We start from the raw sequence: 25,733 nt of genomic DNA on the forward strand, positions 1-25,733 counted from the left end.
ATGGCAAGACGCCAAGCCTTAGGGAGGCTATTAATAAAGCAACACGTGGTCACGCAGATTCCACATACAAAAGAGACTATTATAAGTTTGTTTAATATAAAATTCAGTGGCTACAGCAAAGTAAATTAGGCATTTCAGCTGACTCTCCTTGGAAACTAAAACCTTACCAGATTCTACACAGCTATAGATCTATTACAAATGCAGTCTAAATTAAAAGGTATAGCAGCTTGTTAGGGTCATACTAGGACTTCACAAGACAAATAGAAAAAAGAAAATATGAAACAATCAAGTAGGGAAGTTTGTGAGGCAGAGAGAGTGAGAGACTTCAAAGTCTACCTCTATGACTACTGAAACTGGTACTAGGGCCCCAGTGGAGTGATCCTAACCAGACTACCTAACCCTTCAAAAGGCCAGCACACCCTCTGGGATTAGACATCATAAAAAGTAATCCAGCCTTCTTCAGGAAGATAATCAACTTCACTTTAGCTGGGTGAAAGGCCATTCAACCAAAGAAACCAGGAGCGGGGCCAATGAAGGTTTTTATCCTCACTGCTCAAAGAATGAAACTGGACTGAAAAAATATCTAAATTGTAGAAAATGTATGTCTGCCTTACCATAATCCTCAAATAATTCTTTTCAATATTAAAAGCATAATACAATATTCAGTGCTTGTTGTTTGGCTGAAATAAAACAAAATACTATAAAAAGTCCTTGGCATGTTGCCTGGCATGGAGTTTCTGTTCAGTAGATGTCAACTGACTCTGTTTCTCCTATACAGAAGCAATGAACTTCCCAGAGTGACAACAGCACTTGTTTTGATGCATTACCCTTGATGGGCCATCTAATCGCTATCTTATAATCATTAAAATGGGAACTTTTTCAAATGGTAAAAATTCAATTACTTTTTTTAAAAAAAAACTTTTGATGGTGTATTATAAAATACTGGGATTTCAGATTTAAAAATCTACTAATATTACCATAAAGATAATTTTTGAGAACACATGAACCTGAACCTTGCTTTACAAAAACAACATCCAGAGTTTAAACAAAAACAAAAAAAGTGGGTACTTACTACTTAAAAGTAATTCTTTGATTTATGAAAAGAATTCCATTCAAACAAGCAAACTTTTAAAAGCCTGAATTACCCTTTGAAAAGCAGTATGTTCTTCAAATATTATATTTATAAATATGTTATAAGTATCTGAAATCTTTGGGGCAATTCTGTTTTGCAATTCAGAATTTTTCAGATTTAAAAGGGCAATACAGGGTATATACACCCAGAAATACCCAAACAGTCACACTCCAATCATGCACATTAATATTTCTTCAGGGAAACCTAAGGATTTTCACACTAAATAAATAAATAAAGTCTATAAGTAGATGTATATTATCTTGGTTTAGGTCTTGTCACCTGTCATGGATTGAACCGTGTCCCCCAAAACTATGTGTCAACTTGGCTAGGCCATGATTTCCAGTATTGTGTGATGACTGTCCACCATTTTGTCATCTCATGTGATTTTTCCATGTGTTGTAAATTCTACCTCTGTGATGTTAATAAGGCAGGATTAGAGGCAGTTATATTAATAAAACAGGACTCAATCTACCAGATTAGGTTGTGTCTTAAATAAATCTGTTTTGAGATATAGAAGGAAGAAACAAGCAGAGAGATATGGGGCCCTCCTACAACCAAGAAAGTAGTGCCAGGAGCAGATCATGTCTTTTGGACCCAGGATCTCTCCACTGAGAAGCTCCTAGACCAGGGGAAGATTGATGACAAGGAACTTCCTTCAGAGCCAACAGAGAGAGAAAGCCTTCCTCTGGAGGTGGTGCCCTGAATTCAGACTTCTAGCCTACTAGACTGTGAGAGGGAAACCCTGGTGGCGTAGTGGTTAAGAGATGCAGCTGCTACCCAAAGAGTCAGCAGTTAAATCCACCAGGCGCTCCTTGAAAACCCTATGGGCAGTTCTACTCTGTCCTATAGGGTCACTATGAGTTGGAATTGAGTCTACGGCAATGGGTAGACTGTGAGAGAATAAACTTCTGTTTTAAAGCCATCCACTGGTGGTACTTCTGTCACTGCAGCATTAGATAAGTAGGACACCACTTAACTAGTCTGTAACAAGAATGACAAAAAAAGTACCCAGTTGTGCTTAGAGCTCTTTGGATTTCAGAATTATGCATAAGAGATCATAAAACTATGTTTAATTTGAATATACACTGTTAGCCAAACCAGTCTATTGTGTAAATTTAAGAAGGGTAAATGATTCCAGAAATTAAAAGGTCAGCTTATATGCACATATCATGTAGATAAAACACCAATGGAAATAGAAATAACTTTAACAAAAATTACAAGACACAAAGAGTTGGTGTCATGGATTGAATTATGTCCCCCCAAAACTGTGTGTATCAATTTGGCTGGGCCATGATTCCCAGTATTGTGTGGGTGTCCTCCATTTGGTGATCATAATTTTATGTTAAAGAGGATTAGAGTGGATTGTAATACCCTTACTAAGGTTACATCCCTGATCCAATCAAAGGGAATCTCCTTGAGGTGTGGCCTGCACCACCTTTTATTTCTCAAGAAATAAAAAGGAAAGAGAAGTGAGCAGAGAGGGGGGACTTCATACCACCAAGACAGCAGTGCCAGGTGCAGAGCTTGCCCCTTGGACCTGGAGTTCCTGTGCAGAGAAGCTCCTAGTCCAGGGGAAGACTGACGACAAGGATCCACCTTCAGAGCTGACAGAGAGAGAGAACGCCTTCCCTGGAGCTGATGCCCTGAATATGGACTTGTAGCCTACTAGACTGTAAGAGAATAAATTTCTCTTTGTTAAAGCCATTTACTTGTGGTATTTCTGTTATAGCAGCACTAGGACTAAGACAGCTGGCAAAACTGAAGTATGCACCTCCCAAAGAAAAAGGATTTCAGGAATCTCTCATGCAAATTTGACTTAAAGAAGCAACATCTTGCATGAAATACCTTAACATCTACTCTGATAGCTATTTGCTACCATTAACCAAAATCTTTGAGCCATGAGTCTAAAGTCACATTTTTAAAGCAAAATAGAGTACCTGGAAATAAAGCAAACAATAAACCAAAAAACCAAGCTTGTTGCCATCGAGTTAATTCCAACTCATAGGGTTTGATTATCATCAACCAAAAATATTCTTTATGGAAAAAAAAAAAAAGACCTTTTAACTATACCTTATCAGGGAGTGCTCAACATAAACTGGAGCCAAACCAAAAAACCATTGTTTTGGGCAATCATTTGCCTACAATTAAGTGATCAGCATTAAATGGTTGTATATGCCAAGTCACATTAAGGATGTATTTTATCTTAGAACCAGAACAATCTCCAGGAACATTTACCCAAATTTAACAGACAAATGAGACACTAGAGACCAAAAAAAAGTGATCAGCATTAAATGGTTGTATATGCCAAGTCACATTAAGGATGTATTTTATCTTAGAACCAGAACAATCTCCAGGAACATTTACCCAAATTTAACAGACAAATGAGACACTAGAGACCAGAAAGGTTATAATTTAGTCCAGGTACTTTGTAGCACAGCCAGAACAAGAGCTCTGAGAGTTTATAAATAATTTAAATTTGGGGTAGTTTTTTTGTTGTTGTTGTTGTTTTGGGAGGTGGTGTAGTACAGGGGAATTGAGAAAACTTGGCCAAAGGTAGCCTAACAGTGACTCAAGGAAATTAGGATCTAGCTGTAGAATTCATGTGGGCAACAAAATACCAGTTGATAACAAATGTTGAAAGGGACTTTGAGAGGCTCTGGGATTCAGATGACCTAGTTGTTGTTGTTAGGTGTCTTCGAGTCAGTTTCGACTCATAGCAACCCTATATACAACAGAATGAAAAACCGCCCTGTCCTATGCCATCTTCTCAATGTTCTCTCCTACCAGATGAGCTAGCAGAGGGAGAAAATTTTCTGGTGGGACTGAAATTAAGCAAGGCAAAAATTTACTTTCGAGCATACTCAGCCACTGCAAAAAAAAAAAAAAAAAAATCCTTCAGTTGTTCAACGAGCCAAAAAAATATTTAGAGCTTTTACAACCATCACCAGGGCATTACAGTACACTATGAACTCCCTGGTCCTTTAAATTTTAATGAACTTGAGCCCTATAAAGGTGGCACTGAGAGAAACTTTCACTGTAAAACAATTAAAATGTTAAGGGGTTTCTACTGTAAATAGATTTCTGAAGAAGGAGACTGCTGACTGAGTTGTTTCCTGGGCCAAACTTGTTACTGTCAGTTGAATTCAGCAAGATTTCCTTTACAAAAGATGTAAGGCATACCTTTTTAATGGCTGGTACCTATGCTGTTTCCTATTTCAAAACTCATTTCAGTATTGCACATAACATGCCTAAAGGCCTGATACAAATACTATTCTGTTATCACATAATTGGCCAACATGTATTGCTGTGTCTTGAGTTTCTACTTGTTTTATTTTACATGTGGTATTTTTTTTTAATCCAGTACACTTAAAGGAAACCCGTGTTCATTTTTGCCCATCCCAATACACAAAAAGTTCCAAAGTTCAAATATAAGAAGTGGTTTTCAGCATGAATAAACTGTGAAATGCGATGGAAAATAAATTTTTGATGTCAAGATACATTCCCAGTTTATTCATGCTGAGAATTGTTTTCTTATCTTTTAGATTTTATAAAGTGAGATACACAAAATTTGCTCAAACGCCACAGTAAATAAAGAAGCGTAACAATTAGATTATTATTTTGTTATCATACATTTTTGTTTATAAACCAAACCCTTTACGGTGTAATAAAAATCTGCAGGTACCATGAACGAAAATTAGTTCTTTGAACTTCAGAAAAGAAAAACTACTTAAAACTAGGTTGCCTTTCTCCTGGTTGGCATCCACTATACTAAATTGTGATAATAGTTTTCTTAATAATTCAAAGAAAGCGAACGTCAAGTCTCTTGGGATTGCCTCTTCTCTCAAGAGCAAGATCCACTAAAGCTCAGAATTACTGTCAATTCTTAATTAACTATGTCAGTGAGGAGAGACATTAAACACCACGGAAAGCTGTCCACCGAAGAGTGACTGAAAACATTTCCCAGATCATAAGTTGACAAAACACATGATTTATGTACAAGGAGCTGACTTTACAAAGAGTCAGCTGAGAATACCTTTACTAATTCCAAACATATCCTCATCATTATCACATTGCTATCAAATGGATTTCTTTAAATAAACTAGATATATCTAGATACGATGTCAAATAAAATTGTCAGAATTGCTGAGACAGACAGACATGCAATGAATCCTATATATGTCATGGCATAACTCAAAATAAGAAGAAACAGCTGCAAACATACATTAATAATAGGAATGTGGAATGTACGAAGTATGAATCTAAGAAAACTGGAAGTCATCAAAAACGAAATGAAACATACAAGCATCAATATCCTAGGCATTAATGAGCTGAAATGGCCTGCTATTGGCCATTTTGAATCAGATAATCATATGGTCTACTGTGTCAGGAATTAGAGAGGAATGGTATCGTGTTCATTGTCAAAAAGAACATTTCAAGATCTATGCTGAAGTACAACACTGTCAGTGATAGAATAATATCCATACACCTACAAGAAAGTTCAGTTAATATGACTATTATTCAGATTTACACACCAATTACTAAGGCCAAAGACGAAGAAACTGAAAATTGTTATAAATTCTGCAGTTTAAAATTGAACAAACATGCAATAAAATGCATTGGTAATTACTGGTGCTTGGAATGCAAAAGCTGGAAACAAAGAAAAAGGGTAGGTAGTTGGAAAATATGGCCTTCGTGATAGAAAAAAATGTTGGAGGTCCTTTGATAGGAATTTTGCAAGACCAACGATGTCTTCATTGCAAATACCTTTTGTAACAACATAACTGGTGACTATACACACGAACCTCGCCAGATGGAATACACAAGAATCACATCAACTACATCTGTGGAAAGAGATAATGTAAGAACAAGGATGGGGCCAACCGAGGAAAAGACCATCAATTGCTCATATGCAAACTCAGGCAGAATTAGAACAAGTCCACGAAAGCCAAAGTACAATCTTTAGTATATCCCACCTGAATTTAGAGACCATCTCAAGAAAAGATTTGAAGCATTGAACACTAATGACCAAAGACTAGATGAGTTGTGGAATGACATCATACGTGAAGAAGTAAGAGGTTATTAGAAAGGCAGGAAAGCAAAAAAAGACCAAAATGGATGTCAGAAGATACTCTGAAATTTGTTCTCGAACACCGAGTAGCTAAAGCAAAAGGAAGAAATGATGAAGTAAAAGAGGTGAACAGAAGATTTCAAAGGACGGGTCAAGAAGACAAAGTAAAGTATTATAACAAAATGTGCAAAGACCTGGAGATAGAGAACCAAAAGGGAAGAGCACACTTGGCATTACTCAAGCTGAAAGACTGAAGAAAAAATTCAAGCCTCGAGTTGCCATTATGAAGGATTCTATGGGCGAAATATTGAATGATGCAGGGAGCATCAAAAGAAGATGGAAGGGATATACAGAGTCACTATACCAAAAATATTTGGTCAACATTCAACCATTTCAGGAGGTAGCATATGATCAAGAATCAATGGTACTGAAGGAAAAGTACAAGCTGCATTGAAGGCACTGGCAAAAAACCAGACTCCAGGAATTGACGGAATTACCAATTGGGATGTTTCAACAAACGGATGCAATGTTAAAAGCACTCACTCTATGCCAATAAATTTGGAAGACAGCTACCTACCAACTGACTGGAAGAGATTCATTTGTGCCCATTCCAAATAAAAGTGATCTAACAGAATTTTTTTTTCAAAATGAAGAAATTATTGAACAATATCATTAATATCACACACAAGTAAAATTCTGCTGAAGATCATCCAAAAGCAGTTGCAGCAGTACATCAGCAGGGAACCGCCAGAAATTGAAGTCACATTCAGAAGAGGATATGGAATGAGGGATATCATTACTGATGTCAGACAGATTGTGGCTGAAAGCAGAGAATACCAGAAAGATGTTGACCTGCACTTTATCGACTGTGCAAAGGCATTTGACTATGTGGATCATAACAAATTGTGGATAACATTGTGAAGAATGGGAATTCCAGAACACTTAATTGTGTTCACGAGTAACCTTTACTTAGATTAAGAGGCAGTTGTTAGAAAAGAACAATGGGATACTGCATGGTTTAAAGTCAAGAAAGGTGTGCATCAGGATTGTATCCTTTCACTATACTTATTCAATCTGTAGGCTGAGCAAATAATCTGAGAAACTGGCCTATACGAAGAATGTGCCATTAGGATTGGAGGAAGACTCATTAACACCCTGCAATGTGCCTATGACTCAATCTTGCTTGCTGAAAGCGAAGAGGACTTGAAACACTAAGCAGATCAAAGACTGCAGCCTTCACTATGGATTACAACTCAACATAAAGAAAACAAAAGTCCTCACAACTGGACCAATAAGCAATATCATGACCCTAAATTGTGCACCATCTGTTAATTAATGTTTCTGTAGTAGTTCAGCAGGAAATTTTTTCTCCTATGATTTCTGGGAATGGGCACAATGATGCTGAAAAGAATGGTAGAAACACAGTAAATGTTTAGTCAGGCAAGAATGAAGCCTGACCACACACATGGCTGGCCTCATAGGAGTTTCCACTTCTTGTCACCATGACCAATAGCAGAGTAAGAGTTCTCAGCTACAGCAAGATTCTTTCATTGGGTCTGTTTAGTTGCTCTAAGTCAATTATTTTTCATTAGTGACACTATACACTTACCAAGTTATTGTAGTCATTTTCCTGTGGAAACATTTACCACTCACTCTTTCCTTCCTTCAAGCAGTTTCTTAGTCCCCTCATTAGGCGTTTCTCATCTGTCCTCCTCTCATACATTAGAATTCCTAAGATATCCTCCTTCAATCATTGCTTCTCCTCACTTTGTATACGCACCTTACTCCCTCCACTTCAACATCCAAATGAAGCTCTAGGCCAGGCCTCTCTCCTGAACCTCAGACCCTGATGTAGAAGCCGCCCCAATACCTCCTTCTCTCTCACTTCCCACATGCAAGCATTCATCAACTCCTCTTGACATTAATCTTTCACATCTATTCCTTCCTTTGATAGCTACCACTATTTCTTTTATTAAACTCTTACCACTTCTCCTTAGACTACTGAAAAAACTTCCAAATTGGACCCTCTGCCAATGGCTTCATCTCTCGCCAGCCCAATTTTCATTTAAAAATGCAATCTGATTATGTCGTTCTCCTGTTTCCAAGCACTTCCTGGCTCCCCACTGTTTCCAATGCAAAGTCCAAACTTCTCATCTTGATACACAGGATCCTTCCTGAGCTAGTCCCCTCACCTGCCTAATCTTTTACTATAGCTCCACATATATCCTTCCCTCCAGACATACTGTTAAAAAAAACTATTATGGTTTCCTCAAAGGGGGGATCTTCCCTTCACCTTCTTGCACCTGTTCTTCTCACTAACTAGAACCCATGATAACCATCATACCCTTTAACATGCAGGGTCACCAGCAGTAAGTATCAATTCCATGGCAACTTTTTAAAAACTGCTCCGGTCATATAAGTGCTATTTAAGAATAATATTATTCTGATGCTTGAACTTTTTTTCATATGGATAATAAAAGTTTTCAGGAAAGGAAGTGATGTTATTAGGTCTTCAGTTCAGAAAACGACATTGATGAAATTTGAAAGTATATATATACTAAAAATAAACAAGACCAAGAGAAGACCAACTGAAAAAATAAGAGAAACAAAGATACAAAAAATACTGAAAGAGAGGACAGGGACATTGAAAAATAAAATATAATTGTAAAATAAACTATAATTGTAATATCATCAATAAAGTATGCATTAGAGTTGACTGCAGGGCAAGGGTAAGGTTTGGGTCTACTTGGGATAATAGGAGAAAGAGTCAGCTACTGCTGAATAAAAGTAAACAGACCAGACCAAATAGGGAGACCAAGTTAAGGAATTCACCTAAAGTTTTATAGCTGAGAAGTGCTGGGATAGGCTTTTGACCTCTCTGTGCCTTTTTTTTTTTTGTGTGTGTGTGCCTTAGTGGCCTCATCTGGAAAACAGGGATGCCGATACGATTACTCTTAGGATTGTTGCTGTTGTTAGGTGCATGCCCTCAAGTTGGCTCTGACTCATAGCAACCCTATGTACAACAGAACAAAATACTGCCTGGTCCTGTGCCATGTTCATAATCGTTGCTATGTTTGAGCTCATTGTAGTAGCCACTGTGTCAATCCATCTCCTTCAGGGTCTTCCTCTTTTTAACGACCCTCCACTTTACCAAGCACAATTTCCTTCCCCAAGGACTGGTCCCTCCTGATAACATGTCCAAAGTATGTGAGATGAAGTCTCGCCATCCTTCCTTCTAAGGAGCATTATGGCTGTATTTCTTCCAAGACAGATTTGTTCATTCTGGCAGTCCATGATATATTCAATACTCTTTGCCAACACCATAATTCAAAGGCATCAATTCTTCTCCAGACCATGGAGAAAGAACACAGCCTGTTCTTCTCTAGCTCACTTTATGTTCACTTAGCATGGCTGATCTCTTCAAAGTGTTGAAGAACAAAGATGTCATCCTGAAGACTAAGGTGCACCTGACCCAAGCCATGGTATTTTCAATCCCATCATATGCATGTGAAAGCTGGACAATGAAGAGGGAAGACCGAAGAAGAGTTGATGCCTTTGAATTGGGGTGTTGGCAAAGAATATTGAATATACTATGGACTGCCAAAAGAACAAACAAATCTGTCTTGGAAGAAGTGCAGCCACAATGCTCCTTAGAGGCAAGGATGGCGAGACTGTGCCTTACATACTTTGGACATGTTGTCAGGAGGGATCAGTCCCTGGAGAAGGGCATGATGCTTGGCAGAGTACGGGGTCAGCAGAAAAGACAAAGACCCTCAACGAGGTGGATTGACACAGTGGCTGCAACAACGAGCTCAAGCATAACTATGATTGTAAGGATGGCTCAGGACAGGGCAGTGTTCCGTTCTGTTGTGCACAGGGTCGCTGTGAGTCAGAACTGACTTAACAGCACCTAACAACAAGAACAACAAGCATGGCTGATCTCACAAGAAAAATATCTTGTTGAACTAATTCATACTATTAAGTAAATGACAGACCTCAGACCACACTCGAATTATTTATCAATTTTAGCCCAAACATCTCTAATTGGTTCAATTTCAGATTTTATCATAAAGAAAAGAAAAAAACAAGCAAGTAAAACTTCCAACAGAGTGTGTGGTAGAAGAGATAACTATATGTATTCTCCTTCACTATTTCAGACTATTATAGCTTCTTGCCTTTTTCGACTTCTAAATCTATTTATTCTTCATAATATCTCAATATCTGCCACCTCCACCCTGACCCCAAGTTTCTATATCATCTACAGAAGGCTGAGGTGAAATGTATGCTGCCTGAAACAGTATTATATCAGGCATATTGGGATTTATAAGTCAACAAACCCTGGTGGCATAGTGGTTAAGTACCATGGCTGCTAACCAAAAGGCTGGCAGTTCGAATCTACCAGGCACTCCTTGGAAACTCTATGGGGCAGTTCTACTCTGTTCTATAGGGTCGCTACGAGTCAAAATCGACTCACTGGCAATGGGTTTAATGGGTACTGCCTGCATCAGATATCTGCATTAGGGGATGGGCGTTAGATATTCTCACAGTTTAGGAGACTGCTGAGTTACAAGGTGGCCACACCTCTTTTTAAATTCCCTCCTGGTACCAGAGAAATCCGGAGCCCTGGTGGGGCAGTGGTTAAAGCAGTAGACTGCTAACCAAAAAGGCTGGCTGTTTGAATCCACCAGCCACTCCTTGGAAACCCTATGGGGCACTTCTACTCTGTCCTATAGGGTCGCTATGAGTCAGAATCGATTCCATGGAAAGGGGTTTCATTTTTGTGACCAGAGAAATCCAGGTATCCCAAGTCCCAGGAGCTTAAGCTACTGGATCTGCTTTTATTCACTTCTGTCTGGCTTATCTGCAACACATCCATGTTTACTACTTTTCATCATGTTGTATACAATAATTATGCAAGTGTTTTCAAGAGAACATTACAAAGAATAAATCTTAATAGAGTGATTACAGCCAGTCATTTTCCTTTGTTGTCTCAAAGATCTAGAGTAGAGTTTGCTTCCTCCTATTTAATCCTTTAGGAAACATTTACAGAGTACTATTAACATAAGTAGACTCCTCAATGTCCCTTTATCACAATACCATCAGCAGTTACTGCTCTCCAATTCAAATCCACTTGCCAAGGATACCTCTCCTCACTCCATAAGACCCATCCCATCATTTTAGTACTTAAATGCCTACAGCCCATGAGAGAGCAAAAGAATTTTTATGAAGAGTCCCCAAAGAAGAGAAAATCAGATCTTCCCTGTGAGGAACTACCCCACCCCCTACAGGACAATTGGTATCCTAACCTCCCTCCACGCCCAGCACCAAATGCCAGTAGAACCCTGCAGTCACTGCAACAATGAAAAACAAAACAAAAAAACCCATAAGTCAACAATCAAAAAAGCCCCCACAGGCTTTTCAATACACACCAGGTAGAAGGTATTGGGCCCGCTCCCACTGAGAAAACCTGGAAGTGATTAGAAAGAACTTCTTAAAGACAGAAGATGTGCCTGGGTCTTCAGAAATGGTCCATATTTGCTAAGGACTCAAGCTATCTGGAATCAAACTGCCTGGATCCAAATCTTCTGCATTCCGGTAATGTCTCTTTTTCACAAAATGCAGGTGAATGTAGCGTCTACCTCACAGAATCAATGTCAGAAATAAACTGAAATAATACATGTAAGGTATCTAGAAAAAGAGCCTTGCATCTAGGTAAGAACTCAAAGCCATTAGTTACAGTCCGTGTCCAATGCCTACTACATAAGCCAAAAAAAAACCCCCAAACCACTGCTGTCAAGTTGATTCCAACTTATAGCGACCCCAAAGGGTTTCCAAGGCTGTAAATCTCTACGAAAGCAGACTGTCACATCTTTCTCTAGTGGAGACACTGGTGGTTTTGAGCCACTGACTTTTTGGTAAGCAGTCAAGCACTTTAACCATTGGGCCACCACGGCTCCTAGCTAGGTATTTAAAACACATTTTGTAGGATGTGCTTATGACTGCATGCCTAACCTTAGTTATCTGAGGTTTCCTAAATGTAATAAGACAAGGTCATGAGGGAGATTAATTATTAAAGTTTGGGTATCCGTAAGTCATCTATCTTTGGCTTAATTAATAAAATTTCCTTTGAGAACAGGCTTACCTGGGGTGGAACACACCATAAATACAACGCATTAAGTTAAGGCTGATTGATAATTACAGATACAGTCATTTCCTATTTTAACATATCATCCCAGTTCCAAAGTCTGCTCAAGCACAAGATCAGCTACACAGAACTTCTACCTGTGTTAACGACCTACAAGTGCCAGTCAGTAAGATGATGCATTCTCATTACTGGTTCTCACCTCATTAGAAGCCCGCTCTCACTGATAATGGACCTCAGAGGTCAATACAAGTCTGAGGAAGAATTCTTCTTAATTTAATAGAGGAACAGGTGTATGGAAGCCAACTGCTATACCTGGTTGCATTCCACCTGCCTACAACAAGCGCAAGGGCATCTGCAGAAACCTAGCACTAAATCCCAACATGGTTCCTGCTGAGGAAACCACTGTTAACTCTAATACCCAGGGAGGACTAAATACAAATTTGATTGGATTTTTCCCATTCAGATTTCAGAAAGCACTAGAAGTCATCAGCGTGATCTTCGTAACTGCCTGGAAAGAGCATCTGTATTAAACACCAAAGAATTTATATTAGTTTTAATATCTGATCTCATCTCACCTCACCTGATAAATAAATGAACTGCACTGGCAGTCTCCTTTAAAAAAAAAAAAATGCAATGTTGTCCCTCCAGCCTTTTCAACACTAATTAATATTGAAACATCAGGTGAAACAGTTAACCAATGAAAAAAATTGTTTGGATATTTCTGCAATTTCTCAGTGCCCCTCAAAGGGGTTATTCAGTGTGTGCATGGGTGACTCTGTGGCTACCCAGTAAGGCAACCTGGGATCACTTTAATAAGAGCACTTTACAGGTAAGAGTATGGCTACACAGCAAGCTTGCTAAAACACAGCTCCTAAGAAGCAAAGGCTCATGCACGCACAAAATATACAATATGAGATGTGTTTTCTGTGACAAACTGGAGAGAAGTCTAAATAAACCTTCTCTTCAAAATAAACAAGAAACATCTTATCAATGCGATTTAAGTCAGATACCAAGAAACTCCTCGCATTTCTGCCAAATATGTATTCACAAACCATATAGGCAAGAAGTTGTTCTGTGACGTCAACAACACCCTGGCCATATCTCAAGATTTATAGTTAGTGACATTTGCAGTAACCAGGTAGCAAATTTAATCTCACATGAGGGAGATGAAATATGAAAATGTAAAGTGAACCCAAAAATAGTGTTTTTCTTACAGGAAAATGTAAAGCCTCAGAAAAACATACGGATAGTTTTGTGTCCTTATCTAAACCATTTGTCTATCATAAAATATTCCCATTTCAGAAAAGGAAAGATAAAGCAAAGAAGTAGCAAAGATGTTTAAATGATCAAAATACTCTGGCATCTATTCTTAACCATTTAAAGGAGAAACAAAAAAGTAGAATTAGATCTGACTTCTTAGCCCTTGGGATGCCGATCTCCCTGATGCTACAGAATTTGGTGAAAACTTCTCCTGCCAGTCCAGGGACCAGATGATTTTAAAGATTTAGACCTCCAGTGAACTGCTCGCTAAACTTGACTCTGCTACCAAGAATTAATACCCCCTGCAGCCCTGGTGGCACAGTTGTTAAGAGCTCGGCTGCTAACCAAAAGGTTGGCAGTTAGAATCCACCAGCGGCTCCTTGGAAATCCTATGGGACAAATTCTACTCTGCCCTCTAAGGTCACTAAGAGTCGGAATCAACTCCACCGCAACAGGTATGGTTTGGGATTTTCAGCCTTCCTCACTTCTATTCTGGAAATGAGAATCATGCCCCATCCTCAGACGACGCATTTCAGTAATCTTCCATTTATCCCTTCACATAACCCCTCAGTTCTCTCCTAACCCAGCTAGCGTCTAGGTGGCTGCGCATCCAGTCCTTGAAGTCCTAGTCTCGGCAGATGACCTGGGGTTCGCCTCCCTCATCTAACCTGTGGAATAATCCGCTCCTTTGGACTCAGGGATACTTCTCACCGGAAAAACACACCCAAGTATACGACCTGACTGGTCTCTGGAAAGAGGAAAATATCAAGGAACTCGCTGTTTGACAGGATTTCATTCAAAACGCTTTCAGAAAGTGGCACCTGTCATTAGCCAAGTACGTTTCTAAAACAGGGTATCAACCGAAACACACACCACACACACACGCACACAGCCAAACCTGAAAAACAATCTCTCATCCGCTAAGAAAGTATCAGGTGAAAAGCACACAGCCTCCGGTCGCGGTATCTGCTCACTGGGTGGTTCTCCACAAGGACGCACTGGGGACAGCGCTGCCACCGCGCTCCGCCCGGGACTGCCCACAGCCCCCCGCCCGGTGCCGCCCTGCAGCTCCTGCCCTCCATCCGGTCCAGAGCCGAACGCCGGCGCCCGAACGGGTGGGGAGCGCTCTGGCCGCCGTATCTACCGCGGGCCCAGGGTAGGGCGGGGACGCAGGGGTGCCCGCTCTCCCCAAGCGTCCCAGAGCGCGCGGGCGCCACTTACATGCCCGGCTGGAGCCGTAGGGCGCTGCCTGGCGGCCAGCCGGCAGCCACCCAGACGCAGAAGCACCAGAGCCACAGTCGCGAGGTCATCTTGGCGGGGTCGAGCGGCTCGGACCACCAACCCGGCTGCGCGCTAAGCGCTAAGCGTGGGTCCGGCTCCGCCAGTCTGAGCCGGGCGCAGAAGTTAGGCTCTCTGGGCAGAAGTTGGTCTGAGCGGCCCACGGGGCAGGCAATGTACGTCTCCCTGCCGAGAGCGCGGCTGCACCTCGGCCCCACCAGGCGTCGCTGGCGACATGGAGCGCTGGAGGAGCGGCGAGCGAGCCCCTGAGGCGCCGCAGCCGCGGACCTGCGAGCCCCTTCTCCGCCAGAAGCTACTGGAACCGAGCAAGCCCAGTGGCCCCGCAGCCCCGCAACCCTGGCACCATGGAAACGCGCTCACCGCCCTCCCGCCCCGGCCCCTCCGGAGCGCTTAAAGAGACAGCCCCGCCGCCAAGGCGGGCTCCGCGCGCTGCTGAGCGCCCCCACCCGCTGCGCCCTCCTCCTCGCCTCTTCCCCGCCCGGCGCGGCCCGGAATCACACAGGGAGTGGCTGGACGCTGGGGGCTGGAGAGGCAGCTGGGACGCAAAATTGGGGGCTTCGCTCGTTACTCCCGCCTAACTCTTCTCCCCACTTCTTTCTACCGCACCCTCCAACACACACACACACACACACACACACGCACACGCACACACACACACTCGCACTCACACTCAAACCCGGCCAAAGAGGAAAACCAAGGTGAAGCAGCTCTGGCTTTTCCCCTCAGATACCAACCTGCTCAGAATCAAACCGGCTTGTGCATCTACCACAAAAAAAAAAAAAAAAAAAAAGGTTGACTTTTGATTCTCTTGTTGCGCTCCCTCTCACCCTGAGTCTGGGGAGTTGGTCAGAGCACCAGGCTAGGAGAGGTGTGTTTGAAGTGGAAACCAAAGGACAGTTGATTGAGTCAAATCTCCTGCCAAATTCACAATTGCAGAACAAACATATCGCCGGCTCATTCAAAAATCCTCAAAATGGGTTAAGCTCCCTTCATTTTATTTGACCACCATCTCGCTCCTTCCATCCTTTCCTCCAAACCAGCTCCTCTTCCCTAAAATAAATGGAGGAGTAGCCAGTTGCGAGCCCCCACGGCCCTTCCAGAAGGGAGCAGAGTCTGCTCGGAAGCTCTGGCGTGCTGGCCTTGCTGCCTGGGACGCACAGCCAAGCGCGGCGCGGTCGCCAGCAGCTCAGGCCGGAGGCTGTGCCTCTGCCCGGCGCCAGCTGCTGTCTGCAAGGCCACAAACCTCTAGAGTCAGTTTTGTGAAAATAAAAATCTATGGTGCATCGTGTCCTCCAACAAGGAGAGCCCAGACTCCGATGCCACAATCTGCAATTCAGCTCTGCAGGAAATGTATCAATCTGCCGTGGGACAACTTTTTCTTTAATTCTTAAACTTACCGAAGTGGTCCTCCAAGGACTCCTCCATAGTCAGATACTTAAAGTGGCACCACCGGATTTCCTCAGTGCTAGGAGCCCTGAAATGATCTTCCCGAAAAGATCTTTGAGGCTCCCTTTTGCCCTTCATAGTTGAATTAACCATCTGGCGTTTAGTTTCCGCCTTCTGAGCTTTTGTTCCCCCTCCTTCTCTTTCTGCTTTCTCTGCAATTAAAGTAGAAATTGGGCTTTTACTGGAGGAACTGAGGAGCAAACTTTTGGGGGTTCTCTGAGGAGAAAAAAAAGACAAGGTGAGATAGAAACCCACGACTCCTGGATTCTTTAGCATTCTCTGACTTAAGCTTTCTTGATTTGTAGAAGTGAAATCCATGCCATCTTGCAGTGTCTCCTATTAGACAGGTCTATATTTTTTACTTTTTTTTTTAATTGAAGTTTATCTTGGAAACAGTAAAGTGCAAAAATCTTAAGTACACAGCTGGGTGATGATGTCTCCGTCTTTCTTACTGTACTCGAGGTGAAGGTTCACAGAGCAAACCAGCTTCTCATTGAACGGTTAATACACATACTGTTTTGTGACGTTGGTTGCCAACCCCACAACACGTCAGCTCTCCCCTTCTCCACCTTAGGTTCCCCATTACTAGCTTTCCTGTCCACACAGAATTTTAGAGCCATTCGTACAATAGAAATCATTATTTGAATTCCTTAATTCATAAAAAAAAAAAAAAGTATTCATTCTTTCTTCCTTTTCTAAACATCAGTTATACACAAACTTTTAGGGACTCAGAGACTGTGGACTTGGTAACAGTGCTGATATCTGTCCTAGAGTTGTCCTGTCATTTAGCTTTTAATTAGTCCAGATAATGACAGGTCCAGCCGGGTGGCTAAAACACATAGATAATTTTGAAATCTATTTTTAACTCTTAGTTTTAACTTCTTCCAAACATCTTTGCCACCTTTATTAACAAGTAACTAAGCTGATTGCTTAATTTCACCTCCTCTTCTTTTTCCTGTCCCTTTTCTAGTGAGGTGGTGGTGAACAGTGAAATGACCACAGGTAGGCAGAGCACTGTTTCATTTCAGAAGAAAGGAGTAAAAGGAAACTGGATAATGCAAAATAATGGTGGCTCCCAGAACTGAGTGTACCAACTATACAAGGTTGGGCTGCCCCCGCTCCCAGCCTGTGTATATGTAGAGGAGAAAAGATTAATCCTCTCCATTGATTGAATTTCTTGTTTGTCCTTTGGATAAAACCTAAAGACTCCAGGTTGTTTCAATATAGTTTAAGTTTAATTGTATTAATGAAAATTTATAGTATACCTAAAGATGCCCTTATAGATTAACTGTACCCTCAAATTCCCTGTGACTTGCTAAGCCTTTCTTTGCTTCTGGACTAGTTTTAACTCTGCAGGGGTCTGTCTTCAACTAATCTCATTACCTCCTAGAGTGTAAAAAGTTTCTAATCATTTTCTTTCTTTATATTACAGAAAGCCTTGCATAAATACTAGACTTTCTTTACTACAAGGCTGAATTTTCTGTAAGCCACAGCTAAAACTCAGAACTATTTTAAGTGTAAAAAAAAATGGAAAAATACAGGAATGTATGTAAATTATCTGATTGCATGGTTGTTTTGCAAAGGACAGCTTAAGTCCGTGGGAAGCGAATCAGGAAATTGAAAAATCACAAATTAGAAAAATTTTCTTTTAAATACATTATTTTAAAAGCATGTTTATTATAGATGAACATTTAAAGCAGTTTGTATGTGACAAGCTAAATATGATTAATGTATATTTCATAAAGTGAGGTTGGTTTCCAATTATTCTGGCATGGATAATAATATGAACACAATACCATGTACGCAATTATCATTAAGTAAAACATACACCACCAGCATAAGCATTTAGAGTTTTGCCATGTACTGGGAAACCCCAATTTGAATTCAGTTCCCTTTTTGCAGCCTACTCATACAATTTTAAAATAACTGGTTATTTGGTTTGATTGATTAGTTGTTCTCTCTCTCTAACATGGGGGAACATTGTGAAACCTGTTCATAACACTTTCAGATATATCTTAATATTTGAAATTATTTTCTTGAGAAATGCTGTTTAGTGGTTTGAGGAGCCTGTGAACACACAAAACAAAGCCAGGTATAGATGAAACAATTCATTCTGGCGTTATTGCGCAAACGGAAAAAAAATTTTTTTTTTTAAATTAACAAAGCAGGAAAATGAGCCAGATACACAAATAACCAGTTTTAAAAATTGAGAGGCAGAAGTTTGTGTCGATAACATCCTTTGCTCAGATATAAATTTTATGGGGAGGGGACAGAAGCGGAAGCCTTATGCATTGTGTTTTATTTTTGTGAATGATCTTTTTTACTTCCAATCCAGACTCCTAAAAATGGATTTGACACAGCAGACAAATGTTCTTTCTGAGAGGAGTCCAAAGGATTTGGGGGGCCCTGCAGCGGGAATTGCCACATGCCACCTCACTCTCCCTTCAGACCTGCATCAAAGGAGTAATAAATATCATCAGCTTCTCCTTGTTAGGAGGAGGCGGGGTAAGCCAATTTCATGCTTTATGTATGCTGGTTGTAAAAAGGAATGCTTACCTAAAAATAAATAGATTCCGACCAGATGTTCTCAAAATCTTCCTCTGCTGCTGCTTAAAGCTTTACAGTCACCGCATACTTTATCTTCTCGTCTATCTTCTTCTAATTGAGAAATTGTTGATCCATGCAATTCAACAGACAGGCTGCTGCTAAGGCCTTCCTGCCAAAGCTTTTCAGCCTTGCTCTCCTTCTGCACACAAAAACTTCCAGTCAGGAAAAGAGAGCAGACTACTTTACTCGGCAGGCAGGTGTTGTGATTGAAAGAGCAGGAGGTCAGAAGGCAGTTCTTCAAAGGACAGCTTCTATCAGTGAAAGTGTAATAAATTGCCATTATAGAAATACCTGCAAGCACTAATGAGCCATGTACATTGAAATCTTGAAGTCAAGCAAAATAGAATGAAATTCACCCAGGAACCAACTGGGATTGTCACACCAAGATGTGAACAATCATTCTCGCTTTGGTTTCATCTGCCACTAAATTTTGTCCCTACGAACCCATAGCACTCTCTCCCTTTTTAAGGAAATGATAAATTTAACATAAAACCCCTGAGATATATGTCTAGTCATTTATACATAATTTCTCTGTACTGGGCTACCTGTTGGCCATAAAGATTTGACCAATCAGATATGAATTATAATGAAATTACCAGCTCCAGTAATACATGTATTTATTGGAACATAGTTAAAAGATTAGCCTGTATACACATTGAACTTGTACTTCTTTGGAAATTATGCTTCATGCAGCCAATTTTTATGTATAAAGAAATTGATCACTATTTACTTGAGTAAGGTCCACTTCTTTTTCTGACATTATCTTCTAGAGAGGGGCAAATGAACAACAAAATTCCTTCCCAACCAACTTTTATTCTAAAGTCCTTTTCTCTGGGTCTAAATGCCTTGAACTGATCATACTTAAACAGTGACTACCAGTCCCTCTACAACTAGCCACGCTAAGAATTTTGAACAGATCTAGTCATAAAGAACCACGAAATGAAGGTACACAGCCTCACGGCCTGAAGTGTGCTTGATAGTGGAGTCTCTCTAACCCAGTTTTTAGGTCTGAAGCCGCAATAAGTTACTGAAAATATGCCATTAGCTTACCTTTTGTAGAACAAACATTCATATCCAGGAAAGATAAAAACCAAATCTTGATAATACCAAGTTTTCAATTCCTTTTTCAACCTAGTATGGATAAATCAGAGGAGGATTTTATAAGAGTGGATAAGTGAGCAAGATAGTGGGCGATGAACATCAGTGTAAATAAGTAAAAATATGCACTTAAGGAAAATTTATCTACACTAAATATGATCTCAGGTCTATCCATTCCAACTCCAGATAAGACAATAGGAAGCCTTGTCAGCTATTCTCCAGAAAGCTAAGAAAAAATTGTGGCGGAGGCCCTAAATCATCAGCCGAAAACAAGGGTACTTAACTAGCCTACACCTAGTGCGCATTTGCACCTGGAGTATTTTCTGCAGTTTTAACTGTGTGTTATATAGTATTACCAGTTGCTGTTAGCTAATTCTAACTCATGGTAATCTCATGTGTTTCACAGTAGAACTGTGCTCCATACGGTTTTCAATGGCTGAATTTTTTAAAGTAGATCTTCAGGCCTTTCTGTCAAATCATCTCTGGATGGGCTTGAAACAGGAAGCCTTCAGTTTGCAGCCAAGCATATTAACCATTGGCACCAGCCAGGGACTCCTCCCATACGCTAGGATGTCTATAATTGAAAGGATAGACTATAACAAGTGTTGACGAGGATATGGAGGAATTAGAATCTTTTTACGTTACTGGTGGGGTAGAAAACAATGAAGCTGCTGTGGAAAATAGTTTGGCAGTTCCTCAAAAAGTTAAAACATGGAGTTACCATACTTGTTGCTGTAGAGTAGTTTCTGATTCATAGCAACCCTATTGGACAGAATAGAACTGCCCTACAGGTTTTCCAAGGAGAAGCTGGCGGATTCAAATTGCTGACTTTTTGGTTAGCAGCTGAACTGTTAACCACTGTACCACCAGGGCTCTGTATGACCCAGCAATTCCACTTGTAGGTATATACGAAAAGAACCAAAAATATGTCTACACAAAAACTTGTACATGAATGTTCGTAACAGCATTATAATAATAGTGAAAAAGTAGGAACAATCTAAATGTCCAATTGATGACTACTTGCTGCTGTTGTCAAGTTGTTTCCAACTCATAGCAACCCTATAGGACAGAGTAGAACTGCCCCATAGAGTTTCCAAGGAGTGCCTGGTGGATTCGAACTGCCAACCTTTTGGTTAGCAGCCATAATTCTTAACCGTTATGCCACCAGCGTTTCCAACTAATGACTAAACAAAGTGTAGTATGTCCATACAATAGAATATTATTCAGCAATGAGAAGGAAGGGAGTATTGACACATGCTACAACAGGGACTGAGAAAACATAAGGCTAAGTGAAAGAAGCAAGGCAGAAAAGGCCACATATGGTAAGATTCCATTTATGTGAAAGGTACAGAATAGGCAAATTCATTGAGACAGAAAGAAAATTAGTGGTTGCCAGGGCCTGGGGGAAAGGGAGAATGAAGAATGACTGCTAAAGGTGATGAGGTTTCCTCTGGGGATGATGAAAATTTTTGGGAATTAGAGAGTGGTGGTAGTTGCACAACTTTATGAATGTGAGAAAAAGCACTAAATTATGGGGTTGAATTTCATTATTTGGGAATTACATCTCAATTTCTAAAAAAAAAGTACAGGCTGCAGACCAGTGCTGAACTGCAAACTGTTTTACTCTGATCACTGATATGTTCGGAAGCTTATGACCAAATGAAAGAAGATTATATCACTAAGCACACTGTTTAGTACAGGTGACTTCTTTTTTTTTCTGTAGCAAGAGTTTCTGAATGAAGCAAGCATTAATTTTCCTTCTGAGATAAGCTTCTTATCATGTCTTTTCATGGTTGAGACCAGTAAAGACAAGTTCATAAGCTGGCTGCTTCTGCTATAATGTACATGCCTGACTTCAAGAGGGCATCTGCCATTGTCTACAAGAGCCACTGATAAAAGAACATGGACAAATTAAGACATTCACAATTTTGAGGTAAGCCATTCCAAACTTAGGTCCTACTTATTGATGATCCATGATAACACCATTTCAGTTCATCATGCCTCTATAGGCCAGGTAGTGGGTTCAAAAACCAAAAAACCAAACCCACTGCCGTCGAGTCGATTCCGACTCATAGCAACCCCATAGGACAGGGTAGAACTGCCCCATAGAGTTTCCAAGGAGCCCCTGGAGGATTCGGTAGTGGGTTAGGTAATTAAAATAAAAAAAACAAGGAAGAGAAGGAGATGAGGAAGAGGGGAAATGGAGGAGAAGAGAAGGTGGAAGAGGAAGAGAAGGAAGAAGAATCTAAATGAATAATGAAGCAGGTGCTTCACACTTAAAAAGTGCACTTTATTCTAGGGAAGGCAGACGTGTGACTTGCCAAGCATGATTATTAGAAAAAGAGAAGCAGGTATAAGGTATAGAGAAGAGAGAGGTTACTTTTAGACAGGATGTGCTTTCTACATGGTCAGGAAATGCTTCCAGAGGATATATATTCTCATAAAGGATGAGTAGGAGTTCAGCAGGCACACACCTTTGTATATGAAAAAATAGAACCAGAGTTAACCAAATTAAATTAAATAGGTGATTCTCAAAGTGTGTTCTCCAAACCAGCAGCATGAGCATTACTTGGGACCTTGTCAGAAATATCTGTTCTCAGGCTTATCTGATACTATCGAATCAGACAGTCTGCAAGTAGGGACTAGGAATCTGTGTTTTAGGAAGCCCTTCCTGTGATTCTGATGCACACTAAAGTCTGAAAATCATTCTTTTGGATAAAGGGAGCATCTAGCTTAAAAAAAAAAAAGTGTTGAGGCTTGGGGAAGAAAAAAAATGCATGGAGAGTATTCCAGGTTAACAAGCAAATTGATCACACTGTTTTATCTCTTCTTCTTTCCAAAACCTCACTAAAAGAATCATAGAGGAGTGTTTTAAAAGTCACTATCCAACCAAAAAAAAATTTGAGTGAATATAACAACTAGTCAAATAATGCAAGAAAAGTTTGGGAGATAGAAACTTGACATAGGATCTTTAACTCCCATCGTAAATCTGAATACCAAAACAGTTGCCATCCAGTTGATTTTAACTTATGGCGATCCCATGAAAAACCCCATAGGATTTTCAATGTCTGATGTTTCGGAAGTAGATCATCAGGCCTTTATTCTGAAGCAGCTCTGGGTGAGCTCAGACCACCAACTTTTTGGTAAGTACCAAGCACTTGACCATTTGCACCATCCAGGGACTCTTGGAAGTTCTGAAAATGTCTCAAAACTTACAATGTAAGTGCCTACAGAAGGCAATGCCTATGAGAAGTCAATTCCCCATAGACAGTGTCTGAGGGTCTTAGTGCTTAAAGACTGCAAGTATCCTGGAAGGCGGAGGTGAGTAATATGCAGGCCTAAGATGAGGAATCTGGTTGTAAAATACGTAGAGTAGTTGACTTTCTGATGTTCCCTTGTCTTTCTGCCCCACAGGAAACAGGAGATGCATTATCTGGAGAAGCTGAACAGCAGTGCCCAGCCTTGGCACAAAGAAAAGCAGAGGTGAAGCAGAGGGCCAAACACAAGAAGATTAGGTACAAGTCTAAATGGTGAACTAAGGGGCCCTCATGGCCCCTTTCCAATCATAGTTTCCAGAAAGCCTGTATTCAAGTGTATAGCTCACACCATGCAAAAGTTTGGAGGATTGTTCTCTGGAGACCCCAGTGAAAAGTCAGTGTGATTAAGCAGAAGTATGATTAGGTCCTTACAGTGAAGTCTACCAGTCGACTACTCCTACCCACAAAAACAAATCTTCCAATAATCTTTCTAGCACTTACTCTTAAATATAATCAGCTGAGGATCACCAGATATGAAGAAAGTTTCCAGTATGCAGGGACCTATATGAAAAGAATAGATAAAAGTAACCTGAGGGGAAGAGAAGAGATTACCCTCACTAGAAAAAAAAAAAGTATATATACATATATATTTTACATATATATATAATTATCATCTCCAGAGAGAGAAGATAATATATTACATTTACAGGCACGCACACACAAAAAAAACTGCTATGAAATAAGAACATTCAAAAAAATGATAAATAAATCTTTGAAATTATAAATAGATCATTAAAAAAAATTCAGTAGAAGGGTTCAACATAAATCAAGAAATTTTCCAGAAGATAAAAAAAAAAAGAAGACAGAGACATAGAAACTAAGAATGAAAAGAAATAAAATCTGTGAGTTAATCTAGGAGATTCAGAAAGAGATTCATCAGAGAAATAACTTAAGAACCAAAAGATATTAATCTCCAGACTGTTAGGGCCCCAGCATGCCTGTGACACAGATCTTCATGAAATTTCTCAACAGCAGCGACTCTCTCTTCTGTAGATGACTCAGTTAGTATGCCTACAAGGGGCATCAATCAGAATAGCATTGGGCTTCTCAAAACAAATACCAAATGATATAAAATAGGGGAGCAATAACCTCAAAGTGTAGAGAAAAAGTTTTCAACCTAGAATTCTATACTTAGTCAAACTAGCAATCAACTGTAGAGATAAAGTAAGACATTTACACAGGGGAACAGTGGGATAAAAAAAAGTGGGATACAGACCTCAAATTCTCATAAAGAGACCAGACTTAATGGTCTGAGACTAGAAGGACCCTGGTGGTCATGGCCCGCAGAACTTCTGTCGGCCCAGGACAGGAACCATTCCCGAAGCCAACTCGTCAGACATGGATTGGACTGGACAATGGGTAGGAGAGGGATTCTGGTGAGGAGTGAGCTACTTGGATCAGGGGGACACTTGAGACTACGTTAGCACCTCCTCCCTGGAGGGGAGATGGGAGGGTAGAAGCCGGCAAAATGGACACGAAAAGAGAGAGTGGAAGGAGGGAGCGGGCTGTCTCACTGGGGGGAGAGTAATTGGGAGTATGTAGCAAGGTTTTTTGCGGGGGGGGGGGTAGCAAGGTGTATATAAGTTTTTATGTGAGAGACTGACTTGATTTGTAAACTTTCACTTAAAGCACAATAAAAATTATTAAAAAAAAGAATATTAAAAAAGGTATAAATCTAAAAAAAAATTCTAATAATATTAGCAGTTATCTAATATGTTCAGATTTTGCCAACTACCCCACTCATGTCTTTTATAGCAATATTTTTCCAAATTGGGATTTGATCAAGGATAATGCATTGAATTTAGTTGTCATGTCTCCTTGGTCTCCTTCAGTAAAGGGCTCCTCACTTTTCCTTTGACTTTTATGAGTTAACACTTTTGAGGAGCACAAACCTGTTGTTTAGTGGAACGATCCTCAATTAGTATTTGATTATTTCCTCATGAATAGATTAATTTTTTATCTATACAATATAGCGACCCTATAGACAGAGTAGAACTGCCTCATAGGGTTTCCAAGGAGCAGCTGGTGGATTTGAACTGCTGACCTTTTGGTTAGCAGTAAGGCTCTTAACCACTGCACCACCAGGGCTCCATCTATGCATTAGAATTCACCACAAATACGTAAGAAAACAAGGGAAACTCTCAATGAAATGATTTGACACTATGGTCATAACAACGGACTCAAACATATCACTGATCGTGAGGATGGCGAAGGACTCAGAAACATTTTGTTCTGTTATATATAAGGTCCCTATGAGTCAATGTTTACTTGATGACAACTAACAAGAGGTGCACATACCATAGTTTACCTAAAGATTTTGGCATAAATGTTTCTGTAGGTTCCCATTGTTTTCTATTATAA

The 25,733-nt window shown here is 40.3% G+C and overlaps 1 long non-coding RNA gene across 3 annotated transcripts in view; it reads right to left on the reverse strand.

Moving 5' to 3' along the window:
- Positions 1–25,733, reverse strand: part of LOC126066335 (uncharacterized) — a 292,842-nt gene that overhangs the window by 132,859 nt on the left and 134,250 nt on the right. Inside the window, exons 2-4 of one of the 3 annotated variants that reach the window (XR_007515062.1) lie at positions 20,008–20,088; positions 18,907–19,208; positions 16,302–16,502 (exon numbers count right to left, since the gene is read on the reverse strand). This is a non-coding gene — a long non-coding RNA (uncharacterized LOC126066335). Of the gene's footprint in view, positions 1–14,503; positions 14,631–14,826; positions 15,255–16,301; positions 16,503–18,906; positions 19,209–20,007; positions 20,089–25,733 lie in introns of those variants that run through there. The other 2 variants (XR_007515061.1, XR_007515063.1) reach the window with 2 other exon arrangements.

Source organism: Elephas maximus, chromosome 23 (genome assembly GCF_024166365.1).
Source record: "Elephas maximus indicus isolate mEleMax1 chromosome 23, mEleMax1 primary haplotype, whole genome shotgun sequence".
Classification (NCBI taxonomy): Eukaryota; Metazoa; Chordata; class Mammalia; order Proboscidea; family Elephantidae; genus Elephas; species Elephas maximus.